We start from the raw sequence: 23,746 nt of genomic DNA, 5'->3' as shown, positions 1-23,746 counted from the left end.
CTTTTTATAAGTGATTAGGTACCTTGGTGAAAACATTGTTGCCAAAGGAGAGTCTATGTATTTAATTTCATCATATAACCAACATTAAACTCATTCATTATTCAACATACATTTAATAAGTAGTGGGTGACATGTTGGACTGTTCACCTCAAGGTTTGCAGTTCAAAACCAGCAGTTACTTCCAGGGAGAAAGAGGAGGCTTTCTACTCCCATAAAGAGTTACAGTATCGGAAACCCACACAAGCAGTTCTTCCCTGCTCTATAAGGTTGCTATTGCTATGAGTCAGAATCAACTTGATGGCAGAGAAAGAAATGTATCGGGAACATCTATGTACTGGAGTTGTATAGGTGAACAATATAGTTACTACTCCATAGTGTTTGCAGTCTGTTGGTGCGTATAGAGGTCAAATGAGTAACTAATGTAATTTCAATATATAGTAAGTGATATGAGAAAACAAAGAAAGTTATAGGATAGACAGGCTTGGGGTAGAGAAGGAGGTTTATTTTGATCAGGAAAGGTCTCTCTGAGAAGAAACTTGAATGATGCTGAGGAAACCTCTATTTTGGAAGAAGAGTATTCCTGGTAGACAACCATTATGAAGGTCATGAAGGACTACAGAACACAGGTGTGGTTAGAGCTCAGAGAAGGGAAGATATTGCAAGAGATAAAAATCAAAGATACAGATCTTAGATCATGCAAGACCTGGAGGCCTTGGTAAAGGCTTTGGTTTTTATTTATCAAGCGAAAAGAAGCCTTCAATGGGTATTAAACAGGAGTTGCAGTGTGTGTGAATATACAGTATAGAAAGACCATTCTAGCTGCTCAGAGGGACCGATTCATAGTAACAAAGAGGAAGGAAGCACTTGTAGTGGTCTAAGTGATAACAAGTCGACTGGATCTGGATTCGGTTTTGAAGGAAGCTAGTGTAAGGGCTTGGTAATGGATTGAACGTGGAGGAGAAGCTGAGGGCTTGCGATAGATTGGGTGTGGAAGGTGAAGAGAAACTCAGACTCCCAGCCGAGTCTGAAGTTTCTGGGCTGAGCTGCTGGCTAACATGAGAGGCCATTAATTAAAATAAAGGAAGAGTGAAGAAGGGCCAGATTCTTGGGGTGAAATCAAGAATTTTGTGTTGGCTGTGCAAATCTAAAATGTCTGTTAGACATCTGACATGAAGATGTTGAGTAGGCAGTTATTTATACAAGTCTGCAGCTCCGTGGAGAGGTAGGGATTTGCGGTATAACTATAGGAGTTATTAATTAAGATGGTAATTAAGCTGGTATAGCAGCTAGGGACAGGATGGAATCTTTGAGGGAGTGATTATAGACAGAAAAAGCGGAGAGAAGACCGAGTCCTGGGGCCCTCTAATACACATACCTGTGGCTATGCAGGCAAGAAAAGTTTTGTTTCCCAATAGAAACAAAATTAAAGGCAAGAAACAAAACAAAGAATGGATAGCAGCAGTGATAGAAATATAATATTATTCTGTTTAGAGGATCTAATTCCTAGGCATGTATGAGTTTAATCCCATGCATAAATTAATCTTCTCAATGACCATACTTAAGTAGATGCTAGTCTGTTTCACAGAATTGAAAATTGAGGCACAAAAGTGAAGCAACACAACGTGACCAAGCTAGTAAAGTACATATCTAAGGTGTGAATGCAAGCAGTGTTAACTAAATAAAAACCACTCGCCCATCCGTATGGTGAATGAGGAGATCTCTATTTTCCATTCCTGCACCCTTTTAAACCACCAACCACTCCTTGGGAGAAAGACAAGGCTTTCTACTGTAGTCAAAAGTGGCAGCCTCGGAAACACTCAGGGGCAGTTCTACCCTACCTTATAGGGGTCAGAATCCACTCGATGGCAATGCATTTGGTTGGTTTGCTCCCCTATGTAAAGCTACCTCATCTGTCTCTGAGCTACTGCAACAAACACTCACCGGTGGCCCTCCTGTTTTTATGCCTTTGTTCCTTTTGCCTTCACTGTACTTCCAAAGTCAGCTGCATAAAACTCAACTACTTGATTACTACTTCCTTGATTAAAGCCCTATGTTGGCTTATCATTGTATTCTAAGTCAGAAATTTAAGAGCAAGATTTTGGAGTTTGTCTGACTTGCATTTCCTTTCTACCTTCCAAATCAACTTATCTTGGGAATTTACTTAACCCTTTTGAGTTTTGTTCCACATTTTATTCTATCCAGTAACTCCTTATGTGATCCCTTACAGAGCACCCTGTAGTGGTAGCTGGGCACCATCTAGTTCTTCTGGTCTCAGGGTAATGGAGACTAGGGCTCATATGATCCATTAGTCCTCTTGACTAATTGCTTCCATGTGTCTTTGATTTTCTTAACTCTTTGCTCTAGACAGGGAGAGACCAATTCAATTACAAATAAGGTCATTGCACTTAAGATTTCTTCCTCTATAAAATGGGCATAGTAATTATTCCTTCTCATAAGATTGTTTGGAAGAGTCAATAAAATAAAAAGGTATATATATATATATATATATGTAGTTTTGTGCCTGCTCACGCGCAAAGGAAAGCTATTGCCATTAGTGCTGGAAGAGCATTCACAGCCCTCCAACCCAAACTTCTTTACATTGGAGGCTTCAGATTTATGGAGTGACTTGCTACTGTATCAATGTGGCCCACATTTTCTCCATGTTATTTTAAACTTTCTATTGTGGTTTGGGTGAAAGGTTACGTAGCAAATTGATTTTTCCATTCAACAATGTGGACATATTTTGTTTGGTGACACTGATGCATTGTCCACAGTTTTACAGCTCACTTCATCCCCCTGTGTTTACCATTCCTTTCCATCCTGCTTCCCTGTCCTTTCCTGCCTTCTGAGTTTTGTCCCTGTATTCCAGTTGCTGCTCACCAATTTAATATGTAGAATGTTGTGGACCACATTATGCCAATTGACCTTGATGCCCTCTGAAATTGTGATCTTGAGCTCTCAGCTCCAGTAACTTGTCCCTCAAGGTATTTGCTATGGCTAAATTTTCATCACTTCACCCGTTATTGTTTGCTATACAGTTTTCATGGCTATATTTACAGCACATATACATGCATGTGTGGAAATATTCTTTGACAAACATATAGCCATGAGTATAGTCTATTTGCCTTCCCATCCCTGTGTAACTTGAGTCTGTCGACTCAAAGACTAGAGTTATCACTGTTAAGGCAGGATTGTGTAAGCAATAGTGTTTGTCTTTGGTATCTTAAACTATTGTGCTGCACTCAGTGTCTTCCTGTGCCTAGAACACTCTATACCGACCTCCCCATTACTATATGTTGCCTTTCTCTTCACAGACAGGCATGGGAAGCTAGCCTGAGGAGAGAGCAACAAACCGATGTTCCCGAGGGCCTTGGGGGGAGGAGGAGACCCCGGAAGGGAGCAGTGAACAAACACCACCATAGACAGGGGAACAACTAGGGGATTAAACTCAATAGCAAGGAGGACATAGAGATCCTGGGGGTGTTGGAGCAAAATCAATCTAGCTGAGAGGAATTACTAAGAGGCAGAAGAAGGACATGCGTGATGGTGGGAAGGTAAAGGAAACAGGAAAGATATAAAAAGCAAAGCTATCAATAGAGATATAAATATAGATGTGTATATATGTATGTATATTAATTCATAAAAATAGAAGTATTGGCCTATGTACATATATTTATATGGCAATAACTGAGGAAGTGGATGGACTTTGGGCCTCTGCTCATGACCTCCCTTAATGCAAGAACACTTTGTTCTAACAACCTGACATTCTGTGATGCTCACCCTCCCGGCAAGATCGCTGAAGATGAAAATGGATGCACAAGCAAATGTGGTGAAGAAAGCTGATGGTGCCTGGCTATCAAAAGATATAGCATCTAGAGTCTTAAAGGATTGAAGTTAAACAGGTGGCCATCTAGTAGAGAAGCAACAAGTCCACATGGAAGAAGCACACCAGCCTGTGCGATCATGAGGTGTCAACAGCATCAGGTAACAGGCATCAGGAGACCCAAAACAAACCAAAAACATACTGCTGAGAATGAGGGATGTTAGAGCAGAGACACAATGGGACATCCTCTCACAGCAGGGTTACAAGGAAGGGATGAGTCAACGAGGGCACAGTATAGCACCAATGAAACACACAACATTACACACACACACACTATTCCTCTGGTTCCTTGAGGCTTCCTTAACCCACACCATTATGACCTCAGTTCTGCCTTTCACTGCTGCTAGACAGGAGCATGTACACTGATACAGATAAGAGCTCACAACACATGGAATCCAGGTCAGATACACCCTCTAGGAACAGAAATGGGATTAGTGATACCAGGAGGCTAGGGGGCAACAAACCGATGTTCCCAAGGGCCTTGGGGGGAGGAGGAGACCCCGGAAGGGAGCAGTGAACAAACACCACCATAGACAGGGGGATAGTGGGGGGAGGAGGGGAAGAAGGGGGAACTGATTGTAATGATCAATGCATACACTCCTCCCCCACCCCCGGGGATGAACAACAGAAACCTTTGGGGAAGGGAGATAACTGTTGGTGTAAGATATGAAAACAATAATAATTTATAATTTATCAAGGGGTCACGGGGGTGAGGGTGGGGTGAGAAAAAGAGGAGCTGATACCAAGGGCTCATATAGAAAGTAAATGCTTAGAAAATAATGATGGCAACATATGTACAAATATGCTTGATGTATGGATTGTTATAAGAGCTGTAAGAAAACCCCCAATAAAATGATCTTAAAAAAAATTCATAGTCTACCTTCTAGTTTGTGATATCCCCTTCCCTCCTTACAAACCCCTGGCAATCTTCAAAGAATGTTTCTTTCCATGTATAAACCTTTTCTTGAGTTTTTTTATATAGAGGTTTCCTACAATATCTGTACTTCTGTGATTGACTAATTTCACTCAGCTTAAATGTTAATGGTGTATTGGTTACACATTGAGCTGTGATTCCCAAGGTCTGCAGTTCCAAACCACCAGTCATTCTGGTACATGAGCATGGGAGAAAGAGGACTTCTACTCCTGTCAAGAGTCACAGTCTGGGGAGCTTACAGGGATGCACATTCTACCCAGTTCTGTAGGCTCGCTAGGAATTGGAAGTGAGTTTGAATTCGGGAGAAGATGGGCTTTCTATACCTGTAAAGAGTTAGTCTCCGAAACTCAAAGGGGCAGTTCGACCCTGTCCTGTTGGGTTGCTATCAATGAGCATTGACTGAATGGCAGTGGGTTTTTTGGGTTGTTTTGTTTTTAATGTCCACGATGTTCATCTGTGTTATGTGTGAAGCGTTGTGTAATTTCATCTTTATTCTTTAGCATTGTGTAGTAGTCAGCTCTGTGTGTGGATAGGAGTCTTTTGATGGGCACTTAGGTAGTGTCCATCTTGTTGCTACTGTGATACTGTGATGGACATAGGTTTGGTGGTCCACGTTTTCTTGCCTCTGCGTTTCTGCTCATTCTCTGGTCCTTTACTCTGGAACTTTCCTCCCTGAGCCTTTTCTTGCTCCCTGAGTGAACATGGTGCCACCTCTCATGTGAAACCTTTCTCAGTTATCACAGTCAGAATTAATTAATCTTTGGGGCTTCCCTAGTTTAATGAGAGAATGTCACTGGTTATTTCATCATACAACTCTTAACTTGAGCTAAGAGCCCAGGCTTTTGAGAATCCAACCACAGAAAAGATCCGTGTTCATGGCCATTGCTATTGTTGTGTTTCTGAGTTGTATTTCTGTCTTTTCTCTGGCCCATCGCCTGAAGGGCAAGAGCTGACTTATTTTCATTTCCTCTCACAGTGCCTTGCACAGCTTCTTGTAAAAAGCAGGTGTTTGGTAAGTATGTGTCCAATTTAAGGACACGGCAGTCTTTAGCACTGCCTGGTAGTGGAAAGAGGTGAGATGAGTAGGGTTAGAGGTTGTAGAGTGACCTGAAACTGAGTTACCTGCCAGGGAACGAGAGCATAGTCCTGCATCAACTGGGCTATGTGACAAAATTCTTACAGTCAGTTTAGTTTTCTCTTTTAGCAAAGCAAAGCTTTTTATTATCTTAAAGCACTCAATTGTCTGAAATATTCACTAATGAAGCAGAAATTTTTGGTGTCAAACATACTTCTACTTTGTCCTTTTACTTCCCTAATAACCTCTTTAGATACTTGAGCATAATTTAGAGGTCTTTAGGAAAATTAATATGTTTTTCAAATACTGTTTCACATTGAGTCTAATACTCTAGTTCTAAAACACGATAAATGTAAATAAGTATGAGGTTAGCTTTTCCAAGCATTTACCCTGTGATCAATGTCAGATATATCACACCTTAGGAAATCTTGAAGAAATTCACAACAATGAAAAAGGTGGGTTTTCTCCATTCATTTCCTCTTTGTTGCTTTTGTTCAGATTTGAATAGACAAGTAGCTATTGAGGAAAATACTATTTTCCAGTATCTGCTTTTAAGGAAGTGATTTGCAAAGTGTTATGTTAAAAAATGAAGGAGTTGTAAAAATGCCTTTTAGTAGCTGAGGATCTGTGGAAATGCATTCTTACTGTTTGATGTTGGATCTTTGAAACAATAATACTGAATTACAAGCCTGAATTACAAGTCTGATAGTGCCATCGAAATAATTTCTTAGTGAATAAAGTGTATTAGTGGTATCGTCATTCTGCAAATATTTCCTATATAATTGATGATTAAATTTGTATTAAGGAAAATAATTCATTAAAGACACAAAGAAGAAGGAAAAAACCCACACCAATAAAGCAACATAAGACATTGTTGGTATTTATACGTATTAGTGGGCTACGAGTTGGGCTACTTACGGTAAGGTAAATAGTGTGAAACCACTAGCCATTCCACAGGAGAAAGACAAGGCTTTCTCAAAAACCCACAGTTCTACTTGTCCTATAGGGTCACTGTGAGTCAGAATTGACTTTTTGTTTGTTTTTTTTTTAGTAGTGGTTAAGGAGCCCTGGTGGTCCTGTCAGGTAAACATTAGACTGCTAACCATATGTTCAAGCCCACCAACCACTTCAAGGACAAAAGATGAGGCTATCTGTTTGAAGCTCTTGGTCTATGTACAGGTTCCGAATGAGCACAGTTAAATGTTCTGGAATTCCCATTCTTATAAATGCTACCCATAGTATGTTATTATCCACACAGTTAAATACCTTTTCCTAGTCAGTAAAAAGCTAGTAAACAGCTTTATGGTATTTTCTACTTTTAGCCAAGATCTACCTGATATCAACAGTGATAGCCCTTTTTCACATCCTGTTCTGAATCCAGCTTGAATCCCTGTTAATGTGTACTAGAGGCTCCTGATCATCAGCAAAAGCTTACTTGCATCTGATGTAATGATATTGTTTGATAATTTTCACATTTCTGTCGGTTCACCTTACTTTGAAATGAGCACAAGTGTGGACCTCTTTCAGTTGGTTAAGGAGCCCGGTAGTGTAGTGGGTCACATATTGGGCTGCTAACTGAAAAGGTGGCAGTTTGAAGCAACTCGGCTCCCCTTAGGGCAGTGGGTGGCAGGGAAGATGAGGCTGTCTGCTCCCATAAAGGGCTGTAGTCTTGGAAACCCACAGGAGCAGTTCTATAAGGTTGCTGTGGGCTGGAATCAACTCAGTAGCAGTGAGTTTGGAGTTTTGGAGTCCAGATAGCTAGCTAGCTGTCTTCCAAGTTTCTTGGCAAAGACTGGGGTACTTCTAGCAGCATAAATGATTACAGTCTTGGAAACCTAGTAGAACAGTTCTAGTCAGTCTTAAGGGCTCACTGTGAACCAGCATTGCCTTTGACTTGACAGCAGTGGGATTTTATTCTTAATTTTGGGGAATAGTCAAAGGAACCCTGGCGGTGCGGTGGCTACGTGCTTGGCTGCTAATCCCAAAATCAGAGGTTCAAAACAAGAAAGATGTGGCAGTTGCGTTCGTAAAGCTATGTAGCCTTGGAAATTCTATGGGGCAGCTCTACTTTGTCCTAAAGTTAAACCCAGCCTCATTGTCACTGAGTCAGTGCTGACTCTGGCAACCCTATAGGACAGAGTAGACCTGTTCCTTAGGGTTTTCTAGACTGTAAGAGGCAAGAAGTAAGCTGAGAAAGGTAAAGGAGCCCAGATTCTAAGGGGTCTTATAAGCCTTGTTAAGTACCTATGTTTTTGGCTCCAGAATGATTTGTGTATCTTCTCAAGTTCCTTTGTGAAGCCTTCCTTGACTACTCCTGTTATGATTGATTCGTGCCACTAAGCTCCTGGAACACCCATGGACCACACGCTCATTTGTCATTTCACTAAGGCTGGGCCTGCTTGTCTCCTTATAGGTCTTCTGTCTTTGTCACCTTCTCTACCACAGGGACTTGGTCTTATACTTATCTCTATCCTACAGGATGCTTTATTGCTAGTTGATACTACTCAACATAGGCTTATTTTATGGGGCTCTGGCCTCAGGTATCAGCAGTAGAAATTTGAAAGTTATTTCTAAAAATGAAGAAGACTTGGTAATGATAGATTAGCCAGAAAGAATGATGGTAAAGAATAATGATGCTGTGGACAGAAAAAGCAATGTTGAGAAGAAGAGCTGATTTGGAGGGAAATGTTGGTTTGAAATCTATTGACATTTTCATGCTAGTAAGGGCTATGTGAGGAGCCCTGGGTGATGTAGTAGTTATAAGTGGAACTGCTAACCACAATGTCAGCAGTTCGAAACCGCCAGCTGCTTCTTGGACAGAAAGATGAGGCCCTTTTCTCCAGAGAGTTACAGTCTTGGAAACACACAGGGACAGTTCTACTTTGTCTCATATGATTTTGCAGCAATATTTTTTCCCCTACTGCTGTCTACAGGCTGTCATCTTAAGAGCAGGGACCGTGTTTTATTCCTTTTTAACCCTTGGAACCCAAACTCAGTTGCATTCAAAGCTAATTCAAGTCATGGAGACTTCATGTGTGTCAGGGTGGACTCGATGGTTTTCAGTGGCTGATTTTCAGACCTTTCTTCTGAGGAATTTCTGAGTGGGTTTAAGCAGCCAACCTTTTGGTTAACAGTCACACACTTAACCCTTTGAACCATCTGGGGAAGTGGTTCTCAACCTGTGGGTCACGACCCCTTGGGGGGTGTCAAACGATCCTTTCACAGGGGTCACCCGATTTATAACAGTGGCAAAATTACAGTTATGAAGTAGCAACAAAAATAATTTTATGGTGGGGGTCACCACAACATGAGGAACTGTACTAAATGGTCACGGCATTAGGAAGGTTGAGAATCACTGATCTAAGATCTCTTACTGCCCAGAATAAAGACCAGCTAATAATAAATGCATAAGCCATGGGTAGGAGCCCTGGTGGCATGGTGGGTTACAAGTTCGTTGGGCTGCTAACCACAAGGTTGGTTTCAGTCTCAGAAACCCACAGGGCAGTTCTATCCGGCCCCTAAGGGCCACTAAGAGTTGGGATTGACTCCATGGCAGGAATGAGTTTGGTTTTAATAGTTCTAGATCCTTAATAGGCTTATGGGGATCAGAGGTAAATTAATCGAGAGCTTTGAAGCATTGCCATAGAAAAGGCATAAGGTGCTGGCTTTAGGTCATGTTGAGTCAGAATTCCAATCCTTTCGCATTGTATATGTGTAGTCTGACTTGTGCAAGTGACCCTCTCTCTGAAGCTCGCTCTCAGAAGCCTTTTGTAGGGCTGTGAGATTGTGAATGTGGGCAGAGGTCCTGGCAGGTTTGAACCCACCAGCCACTCCATGAGAAAATGATGTGGCTTTGTACTCCCATATAGGGTCAGTCTCAGAAACCTACCAGGACAGTTCTATCCTGCCCTATGGGGTCGCTGTGAGTTGAATCACCTCGATGACCATGAGTGATCCTCCCACTCAGTTGTAATTCTTAATGTCTTATTATTAATGAGATAATACTTGTGCCGTGAGTTTCAGACTCTCAGTCTTGGAAGAAATCTCAAAGTAATTTGATTCAGTGATCTGTTTTGGTGTGTATATGATTAATTTATAACCTGGTATAGTTAAGCAGTAGTGGCAATGCACACAGAACTCTTGAGTGTAATAAGTTAAGCATGATTGAAAACCATTGGACTCATAGCACATCAGTTGGTATTCTAGTTGCTTACATTATCCATTATATCCCCAATTACCAAATCAGCCTCATGGTAGCTGGGGATTGATGGTCATATAAAGCTAAAACAAACAAACAAACAAACCACCCCATTGCCCTTGCATCAATTCTGACTCATAGTGACCCTGTGGGCTTCCAAGACTATAAATCTTTATGAGATTAGAAAGTCTTACCTTTCTCCTGAGGAGTGCTTGGTGGTTTTGAACTACTGCCCTTGTGGTTAGCAGCCCAACATGTAACCCACTGTGCCACCAGGGTTCCTCTGATAGACATGTAATTGATAGTAAATAATAGTGGAGCTGCCTAGTATTTTGTATTTAGAAAAGCAACTCCTTAAATGGAATGGAATCACTCCACAGAAGATGAGTGAAACTCAATTCCCATAGCAGTGTTTTTGAGAGAAGCAAACAGAATCTATTAAAGTTAATTTGGGGGCAAAATGCATTTTTTAACCCCGCTTAAAAAAATCTGTTTTTGTTCAAATTAGTAATTTAAGATCTTTCCCATTCCCTTCTCTACTTCTCTCCCGCTCCAACTCACCAATGAATCTTAAGTATATATTATGAAAAGGTTTCCTGACCTCCTAGGTCGCGGTGGGTCTGAGTCTCTAGTAGCTGTTGGGGACTTGTAAAAACATATGCTTTATGTTCTGCTCTGGAGCAGATGCCGTGGCACTAAGACCCAGAAGCCGTTTTGCTCTGTGTGGCTGGAGCTGGGCAGGCTGAGCTCGCACTGAAGGGAAGGAAGTCATTAGTGCAGACCGAGCTGTGGAGTTGGGTTCTTGCAGGATTTCCTTCCAGCCTTTCCCCACTAAGGTTCTTGGGAATTTGAAAAAGAGAAAGAAAAAAAAATTCTAAACACACAAACCAAGTTTTCCTATTTACAGTGTTTTAGGGAAAGGGTTAGGCTTTCGGGAAGGGCAGTTTCTTTCCTCAAGTTAAACCAAGAAGGAAGAGAAAAAGACCAAAAGCAAAAAAAAAAACCAAAAAACAACCAAAAAACCAAAACAACCCCCAAACTCAAAACAGCGTAAAGAAGCTCTGGTTCCAGATCTGTGGAATTTTCTTTGCTAAAATTTACAAACGAGAAATACACTCAGCATTTTGGGAATGGCTCCAGGCTGCGCGTTAGGGTTTGATTGCTTGTCTAATCTTTGAGAAGAAGAGAAGTCGACAAAAGGGGTTTGGATGGCAGAAGCCCGGCTGGGTTTCCGCAGCGGCTGGCGGTCCCAGTCTCTCCTCTGAGGGAGGGTCTCCGCTGCCGGCTCGGCTCGAGACCCCCTGCCGCAGGCTCCTTCTGCAGGCGCGCGCCCGCCCACCCGCCCGCCCGGGAAAATGTCCCGCTCTGGTAGGAGCACGCTGGTGGCCGCCTGGACGCCCTAGCCCGTTGGGAAGTGGGCTCTGGTGTGGGGATACTTTCCACGGAACCGCAAGGCGACGAGACTGGACGTTCCGGGGCTTTTCCCTTCGCAGTGACCATGGGGAAGAATTAGGGTGGGAGGGAGGCAGCATGACTTGCAGTCGCCGCTGCCCTGCGTCTGCCCCCAGCCCCCAGCCAGCATCTTGATGTTCCACGTTTCGGCTGTACAAATATGATGAAATGGCAGCCCCGGAAGAAGGTAAGTGTCCCGGCGTGGGGACGGCCCTGCCGCCCGCCCGCCGACCCAGGGAAGGGTGACAGGGGGCGGTCGCCCTCGGGTCCCTCCACCCCTTCCTTCCGTAGTTTGCTGGGCCAGCCGGTCCAAGCAGCTCTGTCCCCGCAGGGACTTCGGCTAGCCCTTTAGGGACGAGTTCCCAAGTCTGGGCTTTGACCACTGCCCTCTTAAGTTTTCCTTCTGGCTCGGTGCCTGGACTCCCCGAGGTGACAGTTCCGAAGCACTCGTTTGCTTTAGAAGCTGGTAGAGCCGGCGGCGAGAAGAGCTTTGTGTGGACCCGGGAAGGTTGTCAGGGTCTTAGCACCGCTGGTGCCCGGTTTCCGGGGGCCACGTGGGGCTGCACCCACCAGGCACATTCTGCTGGCCCCGCAGGTGGGTGCTGAAGCGCCTGCTTCCCCAAGGGGTTAACGGTTCCCAGCCGCTGGCAGCCGCTTCCCCAGGGCCCCGCTGGGGGGCGAGCAGCCCCAGCGTAAGCACCCAGCGCCGCCCCGGCCTGGGGCCGAGTGCCGGGGGCCGGGCCGGGCCTGCGGGGCCGCGGGCTGGGGGGGCCGCGCGGGCCCGTGCGAGTGCGCGCCGGCCATTGTGCACGGTGTGTGTCTGTGCGTGTCCGCGTGCACTGCTAGTGTGTGTGCAGCGATCGCGGGGGAGGGGGGAAAGGGGAGGGGATCCTGTCCTTTTTGCGAGATTATTTCCTAATATGGCTCCTTTGTTGAGAACTAAGGAAAAAAAGGGGGGGGGTAGAAAAAAAATCTGGTGGTTCTATCAAAATAAATTGGTTTTGGTCTTAGGGGGAAAAAACGCTTTTCAATGTGGGACTGGTTCCTACCCCAGGACGCTGAGGGAGAAAGAGCTTTCTTCAAGTTGTCGGTGGCTGTACCTTTGGCAAGGACTCCCTTTGCTTAACTTGTGTAACTGGCTTTAACTGTTAAAGTGAACGGACGCTGGGTTCACTGCGTGGCACGACTCCCCCCCACCCCTTGCTCTCTCCCACCCCCCACCCGCCTTCAAATCCCTCCCTCGGCCGGCCGTGGCTTTTATTGACATTCTTCTGGAGGGAAACACGGCACACCGATGGTGGCGTGCCCCTCCCCAGCCATGACCTGGCTTGGTGTTTTACTTGAACTAGCTCAGCCGACTTCCTTTGTGGCACGACATGTGTGATACCGTGTTTTGACATCAGAACTGAAATAGAAATCATATGTGAAAGGCCGGAGAGGATCTTGTCCATTTGCTTTCTCGCTGGGGAACTGAGGAGCCCGGCTCGCCTCAGTACACAGCCTCACAAACTGAGAGATTTTACCCCCAACATCTAATTGGTGCGATTTTTGTCTTCTGATGCCATGTCGCCTTTTCTGCCTCAATCTGAAATCAAAACCTCTCACATTTTAGCCCTCATCCTCAAGCTTCTTTTTCGGTGAGATTAATTTCATTTATTTTGGCTGAGAGATCTGTATAACCCTTTCTCCTCCTTCTCCCCTAAGCCCAAGAGGATGAGGAAAAACCCATATAAGAAACCATATAATTAAGCAATTGGGACAGATGAAGCATATTCCTCTAGTCCTCCATGCCGTCTATATTGGTCAATTGCATATTTATAAGCAGCTTGAAGATGTCTGCAAACTCTCTTACGTTCCAAAATGTCTGTTTTTTCTATCTTACCCACTATGCAGTAATTCATGTGGCTATGTCTGTGGAAATCCCCCTGGGTACTGGTATTGCTTGAACCACGGAAGTATTATTCTTGGCAGTCAGGTGGATTTCTGGACTCTGGCAGATTTGGTTTCAAGTGTTTGGAATCACTCCTTGGTATTTACTCAGTCCGCGATGTTTAAATGGCTCTACCAGAAGGCTGTGTTTATTCTCTGTGTTCATAATCTCAAATCATCATGTTATAAGGATTGAGGGCTAATTCTGCGCAGTCCGTAGAAGATTAAAAAATAAGCCGAGCCATCAAATCCTGAGTGATTATTTGTCGGCATGGTGGCTTGAGAGTGATTCTTGCTCCTTCTGTGTTGGAAATGGACACAGATGAGACTCAGAGTTCATCTCCAGTAGGGAACCAGGAAGTCTTTGCAAAGACGAGCTTTATTTTCTTTCCTTTGCCAGAAAGCTCACTCGATCAGATCATTGCCATGGTTTCTGGCTGGGGCACGCTCACACATTTCTTAGTGGTACAGTCACATGCCATGTGTTTTACCAAACTGTTTCAGAGAAACCATTTATACTCCAGATGAAAAGTGATCCTACATTGATGTGGCTTTAAAAAGCTAGAACTACCCCACCTCCACCCCCCACCCCCAGCACTGCACCATTGGGATGAGGTAGAGTGCCTGGCCAACCCTTGCTAGTGCCAGAATTTTTCTAAATGCTGGGCTCACTGTAAGAGAATGACCACGGCAATGGGTGGGGGCACAGTGGGGTGTGTGTCACAAAGTCCAAGCGAGAATGGAAGACAAAGATCATGGACTTTTTCCACCAACTGTTGGAAGCCCCTTCATGGGTTCTAGATTTCTTTGTTTCTGCAGCAGGTCCTTGATTAAAGGCAGGGCATTTTTTCCTCTACTGCTAGCCTGGTGAAGCGAAATAACGAGCTCAAGATGTTAGGAAACCCTGGAATATTCAGTTAGGGTCCTCTCCCTTTACAGCAGGAGCCCTAGTAGCACAACACTTAAGCACTTGGATGCTACCCCAAAGGTCAGTGGTTCTGAACCCAACAACTGTTCCATGGGGAAAAAGACCCAGTCTGATTCCATAAAGATTACAGCCTAGGAATTTCTATGAAACGTCTCTGTTCTGCCTTATGGGGGCTCTTTGAGATGCAATGACAACAACGAAGAAGCCACTCAAAACAAAACAAACCAGACTCACTGCCATCGAGTCAATGCTGACATAGGTTAGAGCTGCCCTTGTTCAGTGTACAAGATTTTAACTATTTATGGGAGTAGAAAGCCTTGTCTTTCTCCTGTGGGGTGGCTCGTGGTTTCAAATTACTGACCTAGCAATGAGCAGCCTGACTTGTAACCACTATGCCACCAAGGCTCCTAAAGAAGCCTTTAGAACAGGGCAAATCAGGTTCTACCCTGAGGACCCAATCTACCTGAGCTCAGGGGGCCTCGATCCTGGGCTCTGTGTTATCGTTGTTGCTGGGTGTGGCCAAGTTGATTCTAATTCACAGTGACCCCATGTGACCTAGTAGAACTGCACCAGAGGGTCTTCTTGGCTGTGATTTTTCTGGGAGCAGATCACAGCATCTTCCACAGAGCTGCTGAGTGGTTTTGAACTGTCAGCTTTTTGGGTAGCAACCGAATTCTTAGCTTTATTTTTTTACTCAGAACTGCCATCAAATTGATTCCAACTCACCTCATAGGCTAGAGTAGAACTGCCCCTGTGGGTTGCCAAGACTCTTTGCATAAGTAGAAAGCTTTCTCTTTCTCCCTGTTGTTCCTTAAGAGCCCTGTAATTTTTCTAGAAGGCAAAATTCTGCACAGTTGTCTTGATCTCGTCATGGCAAGAATGGCATTTAGTATTACAGATAGAAACTGCCATTATCTGGGTACCTGTTTGATGCTAATAACCCACTACCATTGTGTAGATTCCAACGCATAGCAATCTAAGTATTTTTAATCACTTCACTTAATCATGATCTAATGAGGTAGGTGTTGCATCTCACATATAAGAAAACAGAGTCATACAGCGTGGCATGGACAGAGCTCAGATTCTCACTCAACTCACTCCCATAGAGTGGATGCCGACTCATAGAGACCCTATAGAAGAAGGTAGAGAACTGTCTCTGTGAGTTTCTGAGAGTGTAACTATTTATGAGTCTTTCTCCTGAGGAGCGGCTGGTGGTTTTGAACTGTGAACCTTGCAGATTGCAGCCCATCTCATAACCACTACACCATTAGGGCTCCCTTGAACTCAGATTGGGCCAGGCCTTTTTTTACATCATATGTATTTGGGCCATACGATGACCAGACTCTTCATCCAAAAGCCTGAGAACTGAGCTGATCCCAGTATGTGAAGCTTTGCTCCCTGGTTCATCTGTTCCAGCACCAGCAAGCTCTTCCTCCCTCCTCTTCCTCTCAGCCTCTGCTGAGGAGACTCAGTGGTTTCACCCAACTCCGAATCTTATTGCTAGTAATCTCTCAATTTCTTTAGGTAGAGATCCTTTCTCCCAGTTATGCTCTAAGCTCTTAGGGATCTCATATCTCTTTTTGGGTGCTAAGGATAGTCTAGTTCCATAAATCTTTGTTTGATATAAGATTAAAACAACTCCCCCCACCTCCCCCCCACCCCCAAATTCATGATGAAAAACTCATCAAAAAACAAAGCAGTGGCTTCTGAGGGGATCTCCTGGGCCAGTTCAGTTCAAGGCAGAGAGCTCAGCTCAGAAGAAAATATATATTCCGAGGGGTAATATTGAGAAGTATTCTCAGAGGACTTAGGAGGGTCATAGGAGCAAGTTGTGAAGAAATGAGAAGAAAATAAGAAGCTGATTAGGTGAGAAAAAGACCAAGAAAGTTGTAAGGAATTTTTTTCCTGTCACAACACACTTGTTCATTCTTTGAGGAAAGCAATGGCCATTCAATGATAATTTTGTTGGGAAACCTTACCCTATCCACTCTGCCCCTGATCCTGCCCCATCAGCCACCTTTTTGCTTCTCAAAGCCTCACTGCCACTGAGTCATTGCTGACTCATAGTGACCCCTTGTGGATTTACGGGAGTAGAAAGCCCAGTCTTTCTCCTGAGAAGTTGCTGGTGGTTTCCAACTGCCGACCATGCAGATCAAAGCCTGAGTAACCATTCTGCCACCAGGGAAAAAGACCATGATTTGAATCCCTCCAAGAGGCCTAAGCTGCCATTTTGACAGGGTGCAATAGAAGAGTGCAGAATTCTTTCGGGGAAGAGCTAGAGAAATAAAAACACTGCCTTCAGAAACGTGTAGACTTCGGTGGAAGACGTATAAATTGTAGTTTCACATTTTGATATTTTTGTTTAATAAATTGCTCTATGATTTTGTAGCCCCAAAAGAGGGTGATGGGGTGGAATAAGAATGATCAGTTTACAAAACCTGTGTTTTAAGGCTTTCGTGTGCCCAGATGTGCTGTGAATTTGCCATGTAAGAAGGTTCGAATCTTTTCAGTGATTGGTAGATAGTGGACTGTGGTGGATTCTTAAAGGCAATGAGGATATGTTGTTTTTCCTCAGTTTTGTTTGTTTGATTTTTAAATAGCACCAGGGAGTGGGGAGGCACACTCTCCTGCACATTCTACATGGAGGGTCCACCACCAGACTCTGTGGTCAAGACCAGGGGGCTAGTGCCCCCACCTTTTTACTCACAGAACCTTTTGGGTCTGACAGAATGTACTTTCCCCTTCAAACTAAGAGGCTGGCATGCATCACCTTGTATTTGCAGGAAGGATAGGAATTAAGATGCATCTCCTAGGAGCATGTTTGTTTGCTGATTTCTACCCTTGAAAGTCCAAGGATTAGTATCAGATAACGCTGTGTAAAGAAGACTGCAGTCGGGCCTGCAGGACAGCTGCCACAGAGGGGAGTTTCCATCGCTTATCTAATGTTAGATTACTGTTCACACACAATAAAAGATCATTAATAGGACTGTGCCACAGAAGCAACATTAATTATGTCATTTGAGAGGCGTATGATGTATTTATCTGGTTGTACTTGTCACATTAATATAATGTGAGCCAGGCTCCTTAAACAGCTTCTCTGATGGCACTTCATTTCAGAAGCTTGTTGGGAGGTTCGCCTGTGAGGATTGCATCCGGTAAGTCTGTGTTTGGGAATAATAGCTTATTACCTTTACAAAAGAGGGCATTTCAAATCCATGCAATCTCTCCCCTGACCAAGTAGCTGCTTTCTGGATTAGGAAGCTAAACCTCCAATTCTAACACAGTTTTATGAAATTACTTAGCTACATGCTCAACGGTGCTGCTGGTTGATATTATTATCTTATTCCTCAAGAGCCACCATTGGTATAGCAGTATAAAACCAAGCCAGAAGTAACCAGGCCTTGTATACAAAAGTGGTTCTCAGGAGAGGTCTTAGAAATGTCACAATGAAGACCTTTGTACACACTGCTCTATACAACTGTCCCCAGATCCACTTGCACCCTAAGACATCTAGGTGCAGGTCCTGGCAGCTCCACTGACTTGTGTCCTTGGGCAAGTCATTTAATCTTTCACATCTGCCTCCCTACTGTTAGAGTTTAGCACCTCATTATCACTTCCTGGATCTATTGCAAATGGCATTAATGATTTTTCTTTCTCTGGTCTCTCTCTCTCTCTCTCTGCTCACTCTGGGTATGTTTCTAGCTTAACATCTTGCTGTAAGTGATTGATGTTACTAAAGAGAAGGAGAAACCAGAAGACTGCACTGTAGGCTTTCTAGTGGTTGAAGACCACCTTCAAAATTTCTGCCTAGCCTTTTAGCCATTGTGGAGTTAATAGGTTAATCTCTCTGCATTTCAGCTGCATTGTCTGTTTCATATGAATGGCACCCAGCTCTTGGGGCAATATAACTTACAATGCTTAGAAGAGCATCTAACCTATTATAAGCACTCACTGCACTTTCCATCTTAGAATGAATGGCTCAGCAGGCTTCTCTTTCTTCTCTCTGACTCAAATGCTGTTTCTCATACTTTTCTGAACAGTTCTCCCTTCTCTCGCTGGTGAAACCTTGAGGACCAATCCAGTTTCCTTCTTCTTAGTGTATCTTTCCATTATTGCTGGGCATCGTCGGTTGCCCTCACCCTCCTTGAACTACTGTGCCTATGTGGGCTGCACCCATGGTCCTGTACCCCAACTCTCAACATACCTGTCTCTACCAGCTTAAAGTTTGGAGGGTGGGAGCGATCTTTGTAATTTATATCCCAGCTGATGGACAGTGATGGGACAGAGTGGAAGCCAAGTGTGTGATATGTGTATGGAATGGCGTGGTTGTATTGGGCCATTGGTAAGAAAGAGTCTCTTGTCTTGGCAGTTATTAGACATGTCTGCTTCTGTGATGGTCTCTACCCATTTCTCATGCTTTTTGAACACTGAATTAAATGTGGATGAGGGAGAGTGACATAAAGGGTTACTCCTACTATGCACGTGTTGAGAAGAAAACCACAATTATGAGGCAGTGGTTTCACATCCAGAGCTCTGGTGACATGGTGAGCAAGTACTCAGAAGCTAAGAGAAAGATGGTGTGAGCCAATAGTGACGGCTTCAGAACCTGACATCAGCAGTTCTGCCCTCTCAGCTGCGAGTTGGAATCCACTTGATGGCAGTGAATTTTTTTCCTGTTTGTTGTTGTTGTTGTTGTTGTACATCATTGTGCTGGTGCTAAATGCTTCTGAAATGTATACTATAAAATGGTTTATTTTCTTTTATAACTTTCACCTCAATTACAAAAAAGTCACAATTATTTGGATACATCTCACAACCAGTACCATGATTATGGTATGGAATCAAAGAAAACAACCTGTACCATGATTGTGTACCACCAGAATCAAAGAAAACAGCCAGTACCTTGATTGTGTACCACCAGAGTCAAAGAAAAGCAAACCATTGCCATTGGGTGGAATATGACTCCTAATGACCCTAATGGGGCGTCCAAGACTGCCAATCTTTATGGGAGCAGAGGACTTCATCTCTCTCCCATAGAGCAGCTGGTGGCTTTGAACCCCTAATCTTGTGGTTAGCAGTCAGTCCAACTCTTACCTGCCATTGCTACCAGGCCTCCTTCCAAACCACCAGAGTAAACCTACATTTTCTCAGCCCTGGTTTCTGACCTGGCCAAATTGGTAGGGAATGGTCTGTTATAGAAAACATCTTTGGGGCACATAGTGGGTAGCCAGAGATGGATAGCTAGTAGACTTGGTTATGAGGGAGAGGAGTCAGTGATGAGGAAATAAGATTGGGCACCTTCATTGCTCGGAGCCAGCCAGTGCAGTGTCAGAGCGCGAGGCCAGGGAGTTTAATTGGCCCAACTTTGAGGAAGGACACGAGCAGCCACCTTCAGTTTGCTCGTCAGCCGCAGCGATGACATGCTGAGGAACACACCGTGGATGCCAGAGAGTGCCTGAGCTCCCAAGTGGCCTGTCAGCTCCAGCTTCCACAGTGAGTGCATCCACTCATTAATACCAACGCCTGTCTCCGTTTTAAGGCTTTGCTTTTATTGATGTGCTAAGACCATGTCATTTTATTGAAAGCTGTAAAAATTATATCATTTAATTGGCGTTTTCAGGAGTGATATGATGCTTTCACCCTGAATTTTCCTGCCAAGTGCCCCTTGTTAGGTTTCGGTAGCTAAGAAGGGTGTCCTCATGTGATGAGCCCTTTGACAGTATTTCTTGTTCAGCACACTTTCTTCTATAGAGTTGTCATCTGTTATTGAAATGCTCTGTCTTTGTTAGTTGGAGTATTCCTTTCTGCCTGCGTTGTAAGAGAGACAGAAATTGTATCCTTTGACTTACACCTTCTGGGTAATGAACGTGACATTTCTGGAAATGGTTATTGAGATAAGCTCGATAACAATTGCCAAAGCTATACCTAGGCTATTTAAAAAAATAAATCATCCCATGTGTCATTGATGTTGTTGAAAGTCAACGGTTTCTAATGTACAATTCATTGACATTGATTACATTCCTCAGATTGTGCAAACCATGCTCACCCTACGTTTCCAAGTTGTTCCACCCCCATTAATAGTAGCCCAACCCTAGAGCCCCCTACTTTCCCATCGTGTCTTTTGAGTTTCTGTACTTAGCTTGTTCCCATCTAGCTAGATATTAAAAGAGCACAGTGCTTCAAGGCAGGCATTCTTTACTTAATAGTGTAAGTCATTTATTACTGAAATGCCTGTAGTATATACCCAGAAGCCCTGGTTTTGCCGGCCAATGTCCATTCATGAATGTGTCCCTATTTCTAGTATCATAACTTTATGGGGGTTAATATTTTGGATTTATATCAGGTTGGGCGTGCTGAGACTTGTGGAAGCACAGACATCCAGGCAATGTGGGTCAGAGAGCAGTTAATGTTAGGAATGGGGCTCTGGCAGAGGGAGATCTAGGTTACTGTAAGGAGTTCATTGTGTTTGAACACATAATATTCCAAACACACAGTCTGCTTAGACATGAATCCACAAAGGAATCAGTGGGGAGGAGGAAGGAGGAAACCCATAAGGAAACATTTGCGTGACCAGTGATAACTTTGTTACATCTGTTATTGGTAAAAAAACATTTTTTAAAAATTAGAGATCATTTCTTTATTGACAAATAAATCCATATTTTGACTTGTCCAGTATAGGCATTCCTTGTCTTAAGGAAAAAAAAATTTTTTGGGGATTCGAAAATAGATAAGTACTCAATTGTTTTATGCAACTCAAAACCTAGAGTGTTCATTACACTGATCTGGATCAACAGTTCATGTGTTAGGCTGGGTTTGTTTTATTTTAATCATTTTATTGGGGACTCATACAACTCTTATCACAATCCATACATACATCCGTTGTGTCAAGCACATTTGTACATTTGTTGCCATCATCATTCTCAAAACATTTGCTTTCTGCTTGAGCCCTTGGTATCAGCTCCACAGTTCCCCCCCCACCCCTACTCACAAAACCTTGATACTTTATAAATTAGTATTATTTTGTCATATCTTACACTGTCCAACATCTTCCTTGACCCACTTTTCTGTTGTCCATCCCCCAGGGAGGGAGTTATATGAAGGTCCTGCCTCACCTTCCCCTTACCCTCCTGGTATCACTACTCTCATTATTGGTCCTGAGGGGTTGATCTGTCCTGGATTCCCTGTGTTTCCAGTTCTTATCTGTACCAGTGTACATCCTCTGGTCTAGCTGGATTTGTAAGGTAGAATTGGGATCATTATAGTGGGGGGAAAGGGGGAAGGAAACATTAATGAAGTAGAGGAAAGTTGTATGTTTCATCGTTGCTACACTGCACCCTGATTGGCTCGTCTCCTCTCCAAGACCAATTTTATTTTTTTATTTATTAATAGTTTTATTAGGGGCTCATACAACTCTTATCACAACCCATACATACATCAATTGTGTAAAGCATATTTGTACATTCATTGCCCTCATCATTCTCAAAACATCTGCTCTCCACTTAAGCCCTTGGCATCAGGTCCTCTCTTTTTCCCCTCTCTAATAAAACTATTAATAAATAAAAAAAATAAAATTCATTCTTTAAAAAAAAAAAAATACCGGTTACACCAGGTCTCTTGCTGCAGTACAGAGAGCGGGATTGCCCAGGAGGGGAAGCCAGGGATTGTTTTAAGAAAATGGCAGACAAGCCAGACATGGGAGAAATCGCCAGGTTCGATAAGGCCAAGCTGAAGAAAACAGGTGCAGGAGAAGAACACCTTGCCGACCAAAGAGACCATTGAGCGGGAGACGCGGAGTGAAATCTCCTAATCCTGGAAGATTCGCCCCCTCCATCGTCTACCAGACTGATATGGAGGAAGAGTCACCTGCAAGATGGACACGAGCGACAAGCTGCACTGTGAGCCCACCGGCCTCCAGGTCTCTGAAGGGACTACCAAGTTCTCTGGTCTGCCTTGGGATACTACAGAAAATTATTTGTATGATTAATAAAAGTAAAACATACCTCATGGCATTAAAAAAAAAAAGGACCGGTTACATCTAAGAATGTATAATAAAGAAATGTATATCAAAAATGTATATCAAGAAGGTACCCCACATAGCTACAGACCAGCCTCAGTTCAGTTTAAGACTGTAGGTCAGATGCTAAGCTGGAGACCCTTCCCAGCCCATACAGTTGCCTGTACGGGGGCCTATATTGGGGAACCAGGAGGTAGAAAGACCACAGGCCAATTGAGGTAGAGTTGAGTGGATCCAATATCTGTAGGCACCATGATGGGCTGCTGACAGCACCCATGACTCGTACCACCTGGTGAGTCACCTACCCAAATCTCAAGGGGCTGCATACAGAATCCAGGCCAGCGAGAACAAAAAAGGACTCATACAGGGTCTCTTTTATGGATATCAAACAGGCCACTCCACCCCCTAGCTCCCCAGAGTAACCTGAGCAAGAGTTTGCACTCCACATACATCTGATGCTCCACCCAGACCTAAGTGTCACAGTTCCTTCAAACAACAATGAATTGTTAAACACCTGTTTTATAAGTCTAATATTTAGCAATGGACACTACAGGAATGCAGGCACACACGTTGAAGATTATGCAAGATTGTGGTTGGTATCTGTGAAGAGCTGTAACCCTTGGGTCCAGTATTCTGCTAGATCTTTCGGAGTGTGTTTTTGGAGTTGAGATTTTTCAGTATACATAGATTGTTAAACAGAAACAGGAGCTGATCCCAAGGGCTCAATGGAAAGTAAATGTCTAGAAAAGATTGGTAGAATATATGTACGAATATGTCGGATACAATTGATATATGGTTTGTAACGAGAGTTGTAAGAGCCCCAATAAAATGATTAAAAGAAACAAACAAAATGACTTATATTTTTGATAAAGGGATAAAAAGGCAATGTTATGAATGGACCCATCAATCTTCTGGTGGGAGTAAATTTATCACATCATAAGTAATTGTCTTTTTCAGAGTGTGGGCTAGAGAACAAAAAGATGCAATGAAAACTGTTTTATTAGTAGTAATTTTGTTAAACGTGTTAGGGTGACCAAACTTGATGGTGTTTGGTGATCTTTGGGAAAAGAAAACACAACAAAACCTTGGATCTAATGTTGGGAGCGAGCTTTACAAATAGTAGTGACAAATATTGAAGTTAATGGCTAACGTGTTTGTTGGATTAATTTTAATATCCCATGATCACCATGGTCTCCATGGAAAGTCACTATACTAATATTTATTTGTATTTATCTTATGACTTTTCCCTGGTCAGTCAAACTTAATTCATTAACTGCCAATGAATAAAAGTATTTATTCGAACATTTAAAAATATTAATTCCAACAGTATTCT

The 23,746-nt window shown here is 43.4% G+C and overlaps 1 protein-coding gene and 1 pseudogene across 1 annotated transcript in view; both read left to right on the top strand.

The window, feature by feature from the left end:
• TTC28 (tetratricopeptide repeat domain 28) overlaps positions 1 to 23,746 on the top strand; it is a 669,495-nt gene that overhangs the window by 189,225 nt on the left and 456,524 nt on the right. The window lies entirely within an intron of this gene.
• LOC115869498 lies at positions 22,074 to 22,206 on the top strand (annotated as a pseudogene).

The sequence above is a fragment of the Echinops telfairi genome, unplaced genomic scaffold (genome assembly GCF_000313985.2).
Source record: "Echinops telfairi isolate 266 unplaced genomic scaffold, ASM31398v2 ScPeMD7_29;HRSCAF=101, whole genome shotgun sequence".
In the NCBI taxonomy this organism is placed as follows: Eukaryota; Metazoa; Chordata; class Mammalia; order Afrosoricida; family Tenrecidae; genus Echinops; species Echinops telfairi.
Note: the sequence above shows the minus strand (reverse complement) of the source record. Positions and strands in the feature narration are given on the sequence as shown.